The sequence below is a fragment of the Ambystoma mexicanum genome, chromosome 6p (assembly GCF_040938575.1).
Source record: "Ambystoma mexicanum isolate Mex_15411 chromosome 6p, UKY_AmexF1_1, whole genome shotgun sequence".
Classification (NCBI taxonomy): Eukaryota; Metazoa; Chordata; class Amphibia; order Caudata; family Ambystomatidae; genus Ambystoma; species Ambystoma mexicanum.
Genome location: NC_090935.1, coordinates 1,373,348,999 through 1,373,365,361, shown reverse-complemented (window position 1 = coordinate 1,373,365,361; position 16,363 = coordinate 1,373,348,999). Strand labels below are relative to the sequence as shown.

Genomic DNA, 16,363 nt, shown 5'->3' with positions numbered 1-16,363 from the left:
TGAGGGCTGGGCACCTACCGAAGTGTTCTCTGAAGTTGACTCTTATGCTTTGGGTGCAGGGTCCAAGCTGTATCCTCCCATGTCTGAGACGTCTGGTGTCTTGGGGCCTTCGTGGTCTCCCTCCGAGGGCGTGGTGCAAGTTCTCAAAATGGCGAATAGTCACATGGCTGAGCCTGCTAGGCTTGCAGACATTTTGGATTTCGACTCAAGACCCGCCCGTGCTCTCGCCCATTGAATGGACGTTGCACAAAGGTTCCAGTCCCCTTCCCTCTGGAAGCGGCAGCAGACTGTATGGTACAGGCATCTGGTCTCCTCAGGGATACATCTACCCATCGCAGCCATACGGCCTCAGGCGCCTCAGCACTTTGACCAGGAGCAGAGACCCAGCCCCTCGAAGGGCTGGGCGCCTAGGGATTCGCCGACTAGCGAGGACCACTTCTTTGAGCGCTGCCTTCTCCTCATGATTTGCTGCTGAAGGATGTAGTGAAGGTGATCCCACAGGTGGTGCATCCCCAGGCCGCCTCCTGTGGGCGTTCCGGTTTTCCTCCAGCCCGGCCAGTGTTTGTGCCTCCCTGGTCCAGGCCCTACCGGTTGTTCAGACCGCTCTGCCGCCTCCTGTACCACCAATGCCTACCCCCTCAACAGCCATTGAACCTGTCTTCAGCTACGGATCCAGGGGGACACCGCCGGTGTCGCAGGGCCTGGACTCTCCTCGGTCTGTAGAAAAGGAGAGGGGAACGATGGTGATAACTGCAGTGACGCCGAGGACGACAAACCCTCTTCGTCTGTTAAGGTCTTTCATGACCACTTTCAGGACCTGGCGGAGTCCTTGGGAGGTGGTGGGGCCCTCTGCCCGAGGAATCCCCCCCCCCCCCCCCCCCCAGGAGTCGGGAGTGCTAGCAGAGGTTTTGGTCAAACGCACCACGATCCGGTCTGGAAACCCTCTTCAGAAGGATGTCCTGCAGATGGCGAGAAAGGTATGGGAGAAGCCATGGGCCAACTCCCAGATGTAAAAAAAGTCACATTCTTCAGTGGTGGCTGTGGCCTCACTATATTCTAAACTGTTTTTCGTCTTCTTCCACAGGTGCCACCTCGAGTTAACTAGGTCCTTGAGTCTTTATGCAAGCGCTGTTCTGCCATTTCAGGACTGCATCTGCAGCAAGCCAACTGCAACGCCCTTTTAGCCGCTGCTAACCAGAAGCTGTGGCGGGAGTTCGGGGAGCTTCTGCCTGACCTCACTTTGGAGAGGCAAGCCTCCTTCAAGGCTGGTCTGGCGGATGCCTGGGCCTCTGCACCGGACTTCATGTAGTCCTTCGGTCTCCCACATACACAGCCAACAGAGGGCTGTGTCTGGGTGTTGATATGAGAAGGGTGGCTTGGACGCATGCCACTAGGTTTTCATCTGATGTGCAGGAGTGGATCCTTTATCTGCCATTTGAGGGCGTGGACCTCCTTTTTTTTTTTCATCAACCGATGACTAGTTGACAAAGAAGAAAACCTCCACTCAAACCGCCAAGTCTTTGGCTATCCTGACAAAACCAAGCCAGAAATATTTCCCTCAGTCTCAGGGCAGGACTGAATTCAAACCCTGAACTTTCACTGTTTTCAAGTGGTTCCTTAACTGCAGTATGTGGAGGTCTGATAGGGCGCCCAGTGAAAACAGGAGGAAGCAGCAGAGGATTTTGCGCACGTTTTTCTGCTCGCCCTCCTCTGCGCCCGCCGCCAAGAAACAGTGATGTTAAGGTCGGGGAACACAGCTCTCCTGCACAATTGCTGGAAGCGTCTTTTCAATAACCCTTGGATCCTATCCGTAGTCTCCACCGGCTTCAGTCTTCCTCTACCAATCGTCTCCTAGTCTTTGTCAGATCAGATCGCCCCTTTCGCTCTTGGAGATGCTGGTGGTGGAACTGGTTCCTCAACTGGACATGGGCTCCGGCTTCTACTCCAGGATTTTTGCGGTACCCAAGAACAACCAGGCTGGACCGGAGGGTTGTCCTGGACCAGTCATTTCTCAATCTGTCTGTACCGCTAGAATGCTTCAAGATGATTACTCCTGCGCACATAGTCTTTGTGTGCAGGGGAATGGATGTGTTCCCTAGACCTCAAGGATGTGTACCTGCATGTGCCCATCTACCAGCCACATCAGAAGTTTCTGTGGTTCACGATTATGTTGCACCACTTCCAGTAGAAGGTGCTGCCTTTCGGCTTGATCTCGGCCCCTCGTGTCTTCAAGGAGTTAAGGCACACAGTGGCGGGTCTCCTCCGCTTGGAGGGCAATCACCTATACCCCTGTCTGGATGACTGGCTGGTGAGGGCAGCGTTGCGCTCCTGCCAGAGATTGATGGATGTTCTTCATCAGCAGGGGTTCTCCCTCAACCAGAGGAAGTCACAGTTGTGCCCCTCCCATGATGTGGTCTTTCTAGGGGTGAGTTGGAACACGGCCGTTCAGTGGGTGGTCCCCACGCCTGAGAGGCTTCCCTCCCTTCGCAAAGTAATAGGGCACTTTCTAGCCAACACAACCACCTTGACATGGTGATTCCAGAACCTTCTGGGGCTGATGGCCTCCTGCATGCTCACTGTACAGCATGCCCTCCTCAAGATGAGGTGCCTCCAGCTCCACCTGGCGGTCAATTGGGAGCAGGAGACTGGGACTCAGTAGGACATGATCCCAATACCCCCTCCTTCTGCCCGATCTTCACTGGTGGTGGATGGACACCAATTTTTCAGTGGGAGCCCCCTTAACCCGACCAGAACCTACCCTGGTGCTGATGAAAGACTGCTCTTTCAGGCTGTGGGGGGCAACTCTGGAGGGCTGCGCGATTCATGGCGCATGGTCCAGGGCAGAAGCCCTGCTATGTATTAATCTGCTCGAGTTCCGGGCAGTGGTCCTTGCCCTCAAGGAATGTCTGCCCCTCATCAGGGACAGGTCTGTTCTAGTCAGGACGGACAATTCTACTACAATGTTTTACCTGAACAAGCGGGCTGACACCCGTTTTCCCCCTCCTCCCCTACCCCCTGCATGGAGGCGGTATTGATCTGGGAATGGGCCCTGACGGACAGGGTTTGTATGTTAACAGTCCAGCTCCCGGGGACAGCAATGCAGAAGCAGACCAGCTGAGCCGCTTGGGGTTCAATCCCTAAGAGTGGGAGTTGCACACCGACTCCTTGTTGCCCCTGTTCCAGCGTTGGGGGGGGGGGGGGGGGTTGCTGCCCTGGACTTGTTTGCATCCCCTCAGAATTCCAAGTGCCCTCAGTTTGCTTCATGGGCAGGTTGGGGTTCTCTGGGAGACGCCTTCCAGATCTGTTGGCACTGCTGCAGTATGCATTCCTGCCACCCCCTCCAATGGACACTCTGCAAGTTCTGGGCTTTGGTAAGCTCCAGCCTCATCCTGATTGTCCCCCACTGGCCTTCGAAAGTCTGGTTTTCGGATCTACTACAGTTGTGCTCCCAGAGCCCCGTTCACCTTCGATCCCCAACAGGGGCTTCCTGGCGCAGCAGGGCGTGGCGGTTGTACATCGAGACCTGGCTGGGCTGGCGGCCTGGTTCCTGACCAGCTAAAGCTTCAGCATGCTCAATTTTCATATGACAACTGGGACATCATTCAACAGGATAGGAGGCACTCTACTCAGCCCCAGTATTAGAGAAAATGGAGTAGATTCTGCCATTGGGCTTGGACAAGGGTCTGGATCCTGTCACTTGCTGTCTGGTTGACATACTGGCTTTTTCAGCTCAGCTGGCTTGTTCGCTAGTTCAGCTGGATACTTGCGGGACTTATCTGGCGGCCATCGGGGCTTAAAAGAATTCCCCTGAGCATGTGTTTTTTGAGGCCAACTCTTTAGTTAAGGCCCACTGCAAGGGGCTGCCTAGCCTGTTTCCTCCATTGCATAGGGCACATCCGGTCTGGTTCTTGCAGTTTTGCAGCACAAACCTTTCAAGCAGATGCCCTCTGTGGATGACTGGTAAAGCTGAACACTGTTTTACTGGTACCTCTCAACTCTGCGCGCATTTTTTAGTGTGCTGCAGGCATCGTCTTCGTGCGAGCCCTTCACCTCATTTCACAATGACAAGGTCGTCTTGCGCACTCCACCAAACATCTTGCCCACATTGGGCTCTCCATTTCATCTGAATCAAGAGATCTGCCTTCCGTTATTTTTGTCAAACCCACAGTCAGAGGCAGAGAGGGCCCTTCATTCCTTGGACCTCAAGAGGGTCCTCACGTATTGCCAAACTCAGATGAAATCTTTCAGGAAGTCTGGGGCATTGTTTGTCATTTTTAGCGGTTCCTCCCCCGGCTCTGACTTCCAAGGCATCCATCACCCTTTGGATAGTTCAGGCCATTTTGGAGGCCTACACGGCCATGGGCAATCCTGTCCCCGAGGGATTCTATGCCCATGTGGATGAGGTCGGAGAAAAGGCCAATGCCGTCACGTTTCAGAGACGTGCTTCTTGACCACTCCGGCCTTCTCTAACCACTATTCCCTGGATATCAGCTCTAGGCGCTATGCAGAGTTAGGTAAGGCAGTTATGAAGAACATCTTTGCTTCATCGTAGATATGAGGTATGTTGTCACGGCCCCACGCTATGTTCTTGTTCGGTGGAATCGCCCACGAGGATGGAGGAAAGGGGACAGGACATATGAGCAATTAAAGCTACTCACTGTAGTGACTATAGTACTCCTGTTCCATAGTCCCCTTTTCCTCAATACGTCCCACCCACCTTCCCCCCTTGTATGCCAAGGGCTAATATGTAATGAGTGTAGCCAGGTATCTAATTGTTTGATGTGCTCAAAGGGGACTGAGGTGAGGCGCCAGAGGGCGGGGCCTCGGCTGGGTTTTCCCATGCCAGAGTCTGCACCCCTGCGCACTGCACTACATTTAAAGCTGAAGCTCAATTTATTTTGCTGCCAAATATTCTGGCACCAGCCCCATGTTGGGGGACTCCCACAAGGATTGAGGAAAGGTGACTATACACTGAGTACTCTTCAACTATAATTTTAAGAATAAAAGCGTGGTCAATTATAGTAAAACCTTTTCTAAAACCTTCTTGAGAGAGAAATCGTGATCTGTTGACTGGGAACGTGGAGTGCCACCTTTAGACCTCAACACGGGACTGAAACGGCTCTGATTGATTTTAAAAAGCCAGATTGATGAATTTACAGACAAAGGTAAAATGGCAATCCTGCTCCTCCTTGACTTTTCGGCAGCCTTGGACTTGGTTGACCACAGAGTTCTCTGCAATCACCTTGTCACGGCAGCATACTTCTCCCAAACGGCTATGACATGGATAGAATCATTCCTTAACGATAGGACCATGCAAGTCTTCTCACCGTCTGCAGCAGCTGACCCCATCCCTATCTCATGTGGAGTGCCCCAGGGTTCGTGTGTATCTCCTATCCTGTATAATGTCTTCACAAAGCCGCTATTTGATAAGCTGGACCGTCTAGGTGTCACCTACACAAATTACGCTAATGAAACCCAGATCCCCCTCCCTCTAACTGGCATCTATGACTCTTGATGTACAGCTTGTGAACAAAATGTATCTAATCATTCAGGCATGGATGGCCATCCATGGCCTCTGCCTGAATGGTGATGGAACTAAATGTTTGTTGGTAGGATCATCAACTAAGATCAGCCCAAATTATGCCTCTTTCAACATAGATGGGAACAACATCCAAGTAGCCAAACAAGTAAAAACACTAGGCTTTTACCTCAACACTACCTCCAACCTACATAAACAAGTCAACTTGACCGGCTCAGCCACCGCCTATACGGATAAACTAATAAGAGCCTGCAGACCACTACTTTCTACAGAAAGCTGACTCACGTTAGCCAGAGCACTTATACTGTCCAAACTGGTCTATTGTAACGGATTCTATTTAGGTGCGAGTAAGTTTGTGCTCAATAAACTGCAAATAATGCAGACCAATGCTCTGTCGCCTTAAACATCCCTAGGAATGAGCACATCTCTGCAACAAGAAGACAATACAAATGGCTTTCTGTCAAGGAAAAGATTGAGTTGAAAACTTTCTTACATTCACATCACTGAATCACACATCCCCACCTTAACCAACGGAAAAATTCACCATTAGATATTCCAGCTAGGTCACCAGGTCAGCTAACACGTCCTCTCGAGTGGGCCCGAGGTCTAGGCAGTACAATTATGGAATACCCTCCCACCATCCATCAGGTCAACCAAGCTCTTTACCAACTTCAGGAGAAACACCATCTCTTGGCTAGTCAGCAAGTAATAATTGCACTAAACCAATTGTATCTAATTTCAAATGACTATCTCTGTAACAACTGCATTACTATTATGTCTATTTCTATAATTGTAACAATTGCAACTGTAATGTTCACTACCTGCTTATGCCTGTAATTTCTTTACTGTATTCAAAAGTGCCCAGATACCTCTGGGTCAGGTGCGCTATAGAAATAAATAAAACAAACCTACCTCCAAAAAGAAAGTCTAACTGCCAGACATTTAGCAAAAATCTTTGCGCTGTCCAACAAAGAAATGGGACGGAAACAGTGTGGATCAGCATGTAAGCCATTCTTAAAAACTGAGTTATTACTCTTATACCATGTAGCAGGAAAGACTGTAAACATATATAAATTACGTACTATTATTAATAGCACACAAAATCACTTGCAATCAAAACAAATTATTATAATTCTCCAGCATGGGGTCTGGCATGGATTCACATGCTCATGAATATTCCCTGTCGTCAGGCTGGGAATCCTCGATAAAGAAAAAATCAGTATTCGTTTTGTTTCTGATCTGTCTTTCTTAGTAGTAACCAATCACTGATCTCTGGGTCATACTGCCCCCAGCCAATGCCTGCCCTCTCCCTAAGCCCCGCCTCCGCCAGCCATCCTCAGATTTTTACCGCACGTCGAAGTGTTGGGAGTCATTGTGCTTTAGCTCTCGAGTTTTTGCTGCGTTTTTTGCGCTTTTTCAGGAGACTTTCTCATTTTTTCGGTTTAATCAAGCCTCAAGCTCCACCGTTTCTACTTCCGATAACGGGGACCCGTTTCGGATTTCTTCTACGCCCCTCAAGGGTGAAGTTTTCGTCGAGTTTACGCTTCTTGGAGAATTCCGGAAGATCTGCAGCCTACCTCAACGGACATGGCCCAGGACAAGGGAAGCTCGACGCCCGGATCCAAGCTGTTCGGGTGCTGCCCTGGATGCGGATTACAAAATGTTTTCAAGGAGAGGACAAGCATTTGCGATGTCTCTACTGCCTTCATGAGGTCAAGACGCACGTGGAGAAGGACTGTGCGTTCTGCAGGAACCTTTCAGAACGGACCAAACAAGATCGTCGTTCCCGCCTCGCCGCCTGGCTGGAGAAGGGCACAGCAGGTGAGAAGGCGAAGAAAAAGTCTGAGCGGGCTTCTAAGTCCTGTGAGGGCGCCCCGGCGACGGGGGCGAAACAGAAGGCCAAACACTGCGAGTCCGCGGGCACCGGGAGCGCTGAAAGGTCGGGCTCTTCGGCTGCCAGGCAGGGCGTGACTTCCCCGGCACGTTCAACCGCGAGCCAGTGCTCTGGTTCGGGGAAGAGGAAGTCCGAGAACCTGGGTAAGCTGCTGGAGCGGCCCTGGTCGATCTCGAAGGGACCCGAGGGGGAGCGAGGCGCTGACCCTCCCCCCAAGGCAAAGGCCCAGGACGCACCTAAGGTGGTGAGAGCTTTGATCCAGCCGGCAAAGGCCTCTATCGAAGTGGTCGCTGCCGCCCTGGCAAAGCCAGCTGAGACTACGCCAGTGGAGACAGCCTCTGGGCCCAGAGTATCCCTGCCACCGCGGAGGGAATCCTCTTTCCAGCCCATCGTTAAGAACTCGGCGGAAAAAGAGGGGGGGGGCGGTGGCCATTACAGACTCTGAATCAGCCTCTGAGGAGGATCTGGTGGAAACCGTTAAGGGCCTCAACGAGAGGTTCGAGAAAGTTTGATCCCAGGGGAAGGAGCCTGCTGAGGAGATGGAAGATAGCGAGGATGGCGACGAAGGCCCGGTGGAGCAACCGTCGCTCCCGTCGCAGCCATTGCCAGAGCCTCAGGATAGCTTGGCGGCCATTTTGTTGGCAATCCCATCCTTATGTACTGAGATAAGGACGAGGTTACCACAGACCCCGGCGGAGGATCCTGAGCCAGGACCATCGGGAAGCCCCCCGAACAAGCGGAGGAGAGTCCATCCCGCTCCGCCCTTCGTGCCCACAAGGCCTGTGGACCCCCGAACCCCCTCGCCTGACCCTCGGGATGATACAGCGACGGATAAGGGAACGGACGTCGACAGTGGCGATGATACGACGGACATTCCTTCATCGCCCCTCCCCCCCAGGGCCTCACCGTCCGACGAAATTGCCTCCTTTCACGCCATGATAGCCAGGGCGTCCGAGCTCTTCCAACTCTGCCCGGAGGAACAGAAGAAGGAAGGCTTTCTTTATCAACGACGGGAGGCCAAGAGAAAGACGGTCCTGGCAGTGCCGTTGCTCGACGACATCTGGGACAAAGGGCTGGCTGTTCTCCAGCATGGGGTCTGGCATGGATTCACATGCTCATGAATATTCCCCGTCGTCACGCTGGGAATCCTCGGTAAAGAAAAAACCAGTATCAGTTTCGTTTCTGGTCTGTCTTTCGTAGTAGTAACCAATCACTGGTCTCTGCGTCATACTGACCACAGCCAATGACTGCCCTCTACCTAAGCACCGCCTCGCACCTGCCAAGTACAATCTAAGTACTGTTGGCTGTGGACTTGGACTGGACTGCCCTGTCCTTTGGATCTTTTTTTTCACAGCGCCGCCTTTGTTTCGCGCTGCACCGCGCTTCTTCCTTCGGTTGCCGTGTGTACGGCTTGGAGTCCCTGAAAGCCAGGAGGACGTCTCACTGTGTAACACACAGTTTGCCTGGCCCTCGATTGAGGAAAGGAGGTGACTGTTTCCTATTACTTGACTTGTCCTCCTTCATTTGATTTGTTCCCTGGGCAGGGAACCTTTCTCGCTACACTATCTTTTGCTGCCTTTCTGTTCGAAGTGTGTACATTCCTAGCGTTGCCCTGGAGGTGTGGATTAACGTTTTCCCTTTTGTGTTCCTCCCCCCTAGGTTTTCCTTTCAGAGGAGGCCCCGCCCCCTCGTGCCGTGTGACACCCAGGAAGCCTCTTCAAAACTCAGCCTCCTCGCGCACCCGCGCCGTGCACCTGCCAAGTACAATCTAAGTACTGTTGGCTGTTCGCGGTTCACGGGGAGCGCCGAGGGCGGAGGCGGCTTTCAGGCTTCCTGCAGCGTCTTACATGGCCTAGTGTGGCGAGTGCTCTGCTATTCTTTTTCCACAATCACAGTGCAATCCATTTGACATTTTTTGCTGCAAACTCCGTTACTGTGGTCTACCATTTTGAGAACTGGGGGGAGTTAGTCCCTGGGGAGGTTCCCGGTGTGGGGCGCTTTCTTCATTGAGTCTAAGACGAGTTATATGTGTAACTACACTGACATAATTCTAATATGTTACTTTTATGTGTTTAGAGGCTATGTTTACCCTTTGGTAAATCTCTTAGTGAATTTACAGAGGACATTTCTTGTAGTGTGGGCTTGTGTTATTACAGTACCTGGCACTTTGTTGTTTGGCACTACCCTTCTCCTTGGACAAAAAGGGGTGGGTTTTACTGTTTGGTTTTGGGGTGTGTACAGCGGCTGAGTATGAGCCCGACTTTAAGAAGTGGCTGTAAAACCGGCTCCTCTCCGCCAGAACCCTCTAAAGAGTCTGTTATTCACATCCAATTTACTCCTCTTCCTCTGTTTCTGGCAGCATCTGCACCTTCACTACCTATGTCTAGCCTCCTAATAGAGAGGGGGGTTGGGCTGGGCCAGGTGGGGTGTAATGAGACTGTCATATCGGCGGTACCATCATTGGTCATCCCCTTCTCTTCTCATGGACCGCCTCCATCCTTGGCTGCGTCAACATTCTCAGTCCAAGAAGCCAACGACTTTGTCGGAGATGAGGGTGTCGTGACTAGCCACGGCCTTGAATTGGATTGTTCTTCCATACAAGGCCTTCGAGGCCTTCCTTGTCTCGCTGACACGTCTATTTTGGCACCTACCATTGTCAGCGAATTAAGCAAAAGAGTGCGGCTCTCTTTGGGACCTTCGTCTCCTGCGTCGTCTGCGTTTCCCTTTCGTGAACAAGTTCACTTTCACCTCCCCTCAGAAACTAACAGTGAAAGGGTTTTGGAAGGGGGACCCGCCTCTCTTTATGACAACATTCAGACTGGCGACGAGATGTCGGTAGGGCCTTTCTCTGTAGGAGGTGCGGTCCCCTTCTCCTTAGTGAATGAAGAGGCAGACCTTGCAGCTCTAAAGGGAGATGTTAGATCGGCCTCTACCCCAGAGGACTCCTGCTCACATTCTCAGCTCAATGAACCCTTCAACTTTCCAGTAATTTCACGTATTCTCAACTTGCTGGACAAGGGGCATGAGCTGACACATTGCTCCATAAGAGAGATGCAGTCTTCATTATCTCTTATGAAAGACAAGATGGCCAGACTGGAAGGCTTTATTCTAGCTGAAGAACATTCCAGATCCTTCTATCTGGCCCAATTTGAAAAAATGCTGGAGAATATTCCAGCTAGAGCACCTCAGATCCCTACTTCTATTTCAACTTTCAATCAAGGTTCCCAGACTGATCCGGAAATGTGTTCCATAGTTTCCCCACAGACTTCTTGCTCCCAGGTCGTGAAAGGGGCAAACCCGGTTAAGTTGGAGCATGCAAATTTGGAGGTCATAGACTTGGTGGAGGTTCTCAAACTCCAGCATGAACGTCTATTACAGGTAGAGCAGCTTCTTTATAAGCTAGCTGTAACCCAACATCAACTGTACCCAATAGACTCCCTAAGAGAGGGATCCGATGCTACTCAAGGTTTTGCTGCTCCTCCGGACAGTCCCTCTGCCCTGACTGACATTATCGAGGCCCCGCCTAGTCCTGTATCGACGATGGCAGATTTATATTCGGACTTGGAGGAAGGACCTGTGGTGCATGAAGGAAGACACTTTGTCTCGCGTAAAGCAGGAAGTCCTTCCTTAGAGCTCAAAAACGCCTAAACCTTACTAAGGCTAGTCAAAAGAAAGCTATCTTTAAAACACCATCTCCGCTTTGTGCCCACTTGATCTCTGAATCTAAAGTAAATGTGGGTATTGGGAATTGCCACGATGACCTTGGTTTAGCCTTATGTGATCTTGACGAGGAAAGCAGGAAACATCTACAAATTGCAGCTTTGAAAAATGACAATACTCAGATCGCCCTTCGTGGCCCTCAAGGAACTCCCACGGTCAAGCTGCAATCTCAGCTCCATTTCTTCTTTCCCAACATCCAACCTAGAAAGGCGAGCACTACGATTCCAGCTGAGGCGACAGTGACACTTGCTGTGAGCCCAAGCAGTGCTCCCGTACAGTTGGAAGGGTCTTTGGTTGGTAAGGATGTAGCTGCTATTCCTTTAGCACCTCCTGTTGCCGTAAGTGAAGATCGCGCTTGTCCTCCTCTGCTTCCAGAAGCGCCGGTGACTTTGGCGTCTCCGGCAAGGCCTCCTAATGTGGAGGTTATGCACCTCCCGCATATAGCGGTTGGAAAATCTTTTCCTGACGCCTTGTCCTTTACGCACACACCAAAGGACATGAAACTAATCCTTGGTTGGACTAGTAATCTAGAGACAAATGGCCCGGCTCGTATAAATAGGTCATTTTTGATGAATTCGTTTTTTCAAATTCCAGCTCTTAGGAATCTCTCATCTAAGGACCTCGACTGGGTCAAATTGGCAACCCATAACAACCATAGAGCCCTCTGCAGAGTCCAATCGCAGATTATAACTAAAATGCTGTTGGAGTTTGCTGAGGATTTTCACTCCATTGGTCTTACACCTTGCCTATTTCCGGATATGGATAGTGCATGGGCTTTTTTTGACTGGGTACCTCCCACTTTGCCAGTATGTCCAGTGGGGCTAGCTATAGATTCGTCCGACTCTCAGGTTACTCAATTATCACTCCAATTGGCATCACTAACCCAAGTACTGAGTGGGCTAGCTTGGCTGGAACCTCTGATAAAAACAGCTGCAGCCATTAAGGGGCCCACTCCAGGTTCATAACTGGCCAGTCTGACTATTTCTTCCTGGAATTGTTGTGGCCTGGGCAACCTGGTTGAATGGCACAAGCGGGTTGTCCCTTACATGAAACCCGACATACTTTTCCTTCAGGAAACGATGTGCCTACATGAGATTTCTCTTGACGGGTATTCCAGTTTTTCTGTTCCAGCTAGCCGGCTACTTGCAGGCCGTCCTTCTGGGGGTATTGCTATTCTTATTAAAAATGGTCTAAAAACAGTGGCTTCTATTCTGGATACTTCGACATCATGCATCTTAGTGGAGCTTTCGTTTGAACACGCTAAGGTCTTGCCCTTGCTTTTAATGTCGTTGTATTGGAATCCTAAGTCAGTCTCCCTCACTTCTCTCTTGGAGGATCTTGACAGGATTTTGGGACATGCTTCAGTCTCGTGCCCCAATCATGAAATTGTGATCGGAGGTGATTTAAATTCATACCTCCAGTTTTCTAATATACTATGCTATCCTACTTCTTCCTCCTCTTATGCTCAACAAGCTTCTCATAGAGGGTATCAATTGTCAAGTTTCTTTGAAAAATGGGGCATTTACCCGATTCATTTTGCACCTCACTCTTTACATATTTCATGGTCACGGGGCAATGCCTCATCCCTTATTGATTATGTCCTTGCATCCAAAGTGTGTTCTGGGTTGCTTGAACCAATCTTAATTTTAGATCTGGGCCTGAGCGACCACCACATGCTGTGCTCTGAACTCCATATGGGGTGTGATGTCTATATGTTTTCACCTCCTGTCTGTTTGGCGGCTCCTGACAGAAACTCCATCTCTGTCAACTGGAATCCTGTTGTGTGTAGGAAACTGGCGTTCCTGGTGAATAGAGATCTCATATCATGCCAAGATGACCTCATATCGCTGGCGAATATTGAAAAAATTAACGAAAGAAACATCAATATGATTCAGACACATTTAATATCCTTAGTGAAGGACACTTTGGGTAAAGATATTTTTTTAGATGCTCATCCAAATTCGAATCAGATAGCAATCTTAAAAAAGCAAAAAAATCGAGAACTGGCTAATATAAGAAAAATGTCACTTAGTCCTCTCATCTATCATCGTGAAAAAAACGACATCATTAGGGGCTTTAAGCACCAAATAAAGCATCTTCGCCAGGCTGCCTACACTCTCGCTAATCAACATATGATTAGTCTGCTTTGAAAAAAAAAAACTCGAGAACTATGGGCCACTTTAAGAAACCCGTCAGGTAAGGTGGATACTCGCTCTGTAGCGACCATCTCGGGAACCGAATGGGAGAAGTTTTTTTCCCAAAAATATGCTTTGCCAACTATGCACTCCAAAAAAGAAAGTAGAAATATGTATTTGCCCTTTCCGCGAGTCTGTCCCTGGGACCTAAAAGATATTATATGGGCAATCTCCCAATTGAAGTTCTCAAAAGCAGCTGGTCCAGATGGGCTCCCCCCCCTTGTGTTCTAAAAGACGATCCTCATTTCTGGGCCAGTTATCTCCTTCCTTGCTACCAGTTGATCTACAAAACTGGCAAAATTCCGACATCATGGCTGTCCGCCATAATTATTCCAATACATAAAAAGGGTGCGTTAAACAATCCTCTAAATTTCAGGCCAATTGCCCTTATAGATACAGCTGCGAAAATGTTTGCACGATTGATCCTGTCAGAATTGGAAGTCTACATACACGACCTAAAAATTCTGTCAAAAGCCCAGGTTGGTTTTCGGAGAGCAATGGGCACCCAACTAAATGCTTCTATTTTAGCCCATCTCCTTCGGAATGCACATTCTAAGTCCAACGGCACCATATACATGGCGGCTTTGGACCTTTCGGCTGCATTTGACAATGTACTTCGCACGCGGCTATGGCAAAAGATGCTGGCTTATGGTATACCATCTCCACTAGTAGCGTTAATCGCAGCATTACACCAGAATACATCCTACCGGGTCCGTATTAATGCGGAAGGGCTATTGACTGACAACATACCTACGTACATAGGTGTTAAACAGGGCTGCAATTTGGCTGCAGTCCTATTCAATCTTTACCTTTCCGATATCGATAAGATTTGGCAGGGTTCCAACTCTTTCCCGGCTATACTGGGTTCTATGCGGCTCCATTGGCTAGCATTTGCCGATGACATTATAATATTTGATAGAGTGCCGTTTGGACTCCAAAATAAATTAAATCTGTTTGGCGAATATTGTAAGCTGAATAACTTGACCATTAATTCAGCTAAATCACATATATTGGTCTTCACTGCAAAAAAAAAAAGCTTCCGAGATTCAACCTTACAATAAATGCTCAGCTGATTTTGAGAAAAGAAGAGATTCAGTATTTGGGCTATCACTTATCGAATGGGACGTCTGCTAGCAAGTGGCGTACAGTGTTGAACGCAAAGTTTAACCCACTCCTGGCCCAAATGAGAATTATCTTTACCAAATATTGTCGTTATTCCCTCCTGCCTCTTATACAATACTATACTATGAAAATAGAGCCCATTCTCCTATATGCAATCGACATGTGCCTTCTGAACTTGGGGCCCCTCTTAAATCTCCTACAAGGCAAACTCTGGAAGAAGATATTGGGGCTTCCCGGATATCTACCCAACGCCATAATCATACATGAATTGGGCTTATATCCATTAGAAGACAAATACCTTTGGCGGACTGTAACTGCATTTTCTAAAATGATTTCTCCACCCCCAAACTCACTCTACGAGGACTTTCAGGAAATGCTTGCTGGAAAGTGTCCAATTTCGATCTCCAAGGTGAAAGAGATGACACATGCAATTTTAATTTCATTGAATATGACGCAGGATGATTTGATAAATACCCCTGCCAAAGTCAAAAGGCGCTTTTTCAAAAATTCCTGGGCTCATAATTCTGATCAGATTGGAAGCTACTCCTCCTTTACTGAATATGCCACTTTCAGGCATGCAGTTGCACCTCGGTTGCCATATATCTTATGCTTCCCGGACAAAGTAGCAAGAAGGTCCTATATGCGCTTCCGCCTGGACCTTATCCACACGGGTGCTCGTATTAGGAATTGGGATTGTTATAGGGAATTGGCAAAATGGGAGGGATGCAGATTTTGCCTAAATACATCTGAGCCCGAAACTCTGGAACATCTCTTTATGTACTGCAACTTCTTTCTCAAACAGAGGCAATGTTGCCTGGTCGCATATCTTACTTCTTTCTCTCTGTATGAATGTCATCTAGTATGGCTAAGATGTATGCAGGGAAATTCAAATTCCATTATACTAGCAACTGTTAGACTTGTTACATTGATTGAGGAGCAATTGTTTTCACTCAATAGGACCTTTTGGAGCGGGTAAACTTTGGGTGTCTGAGATTTTGTTTTTCTTATGATTGATGGTATTAGCCAACTGTTTGTGGGAGTGTTTAAGTTGGTGGAGGGCAGCGATGCCATACCATCATTGTTATCTTAGGTTAGGCAGGCTATCTGTTGTAGTTTTCCACTTGTGATTTTCGATTTTTGATGATATATTGGAATTATGCTCAAGTGTTTTTATTATCTTTTAGTTATTCAAGTATTGATCAACTTTGGCTGTTTTTGTTTTTTTTTAATGACTTTTATATGTCTTATATGTGTTATGTACTATTTGTCAAGGTGTAAATTAATTTTTGCTACCAAAACAAATAAAATAAATAAATATTAACATTGTAAGCACCGCCTCTGGCAGCCATCTTCAGATTTTTACCGCACGTTCATGTGTTGGGATCCTCGTGCTATTGCTCTCGAGCGTTAGTGCTATTTTTTCACGTTTTTTGGTCAAAAACTTCGTTTTTTTTCGGTCAAAAGAGCCTCAAGCTCCACCGACTCTCCATCCGATCAACGGGGACCCGTGTCGGATTCGTCTGCGCCCCTCAAGGGTGAAGATTTCGTCGAGCTACGCTTTGGAGAACTCCAAAAGCTTCTCAGGCCCAGACATGGCCCAGGAGAAGGGAAGCTCGACGCCCGGAAAGCTGTTCAGGGTCTGCCCTGGATGCCAGCTGCAGAACGTCTTTAAGGAGGACGAACACTCCTTTTGTCTCTACTGCTTACATGAGGACAAGACGCACGTGGAGAAGGACTGTGCGTTTTGCGGCAATATGTCGGAGCGGACCATGAAGGACCGCCATCAACGTCTCGCCAACTGGCTGGAAGGGAAGAGCCCGTCGGGCGAGAAGAAGAGGAAGAAATCCGAGCGGTCTTCTAAGACCTTTGAGGACGCCCCGGCGACGGGGGTCC

The 16,363-nt window shown here is 49.0% G+C and overlaps 1 protein-coding gene across 3 annotated transcripts in view; it reads left to right on the top strand.

Moving 5' to 3' along the window:
- The window catches only part of TNKS (tankyrase), a 2,071,987-nt gene that overhangs the window by 1,749,877 nt on the left and 305,747 nt on the right, over nucleotides 1–16,363 (top strand). The gene's annotated exons all lie outside the window — the stretch shown is intronic.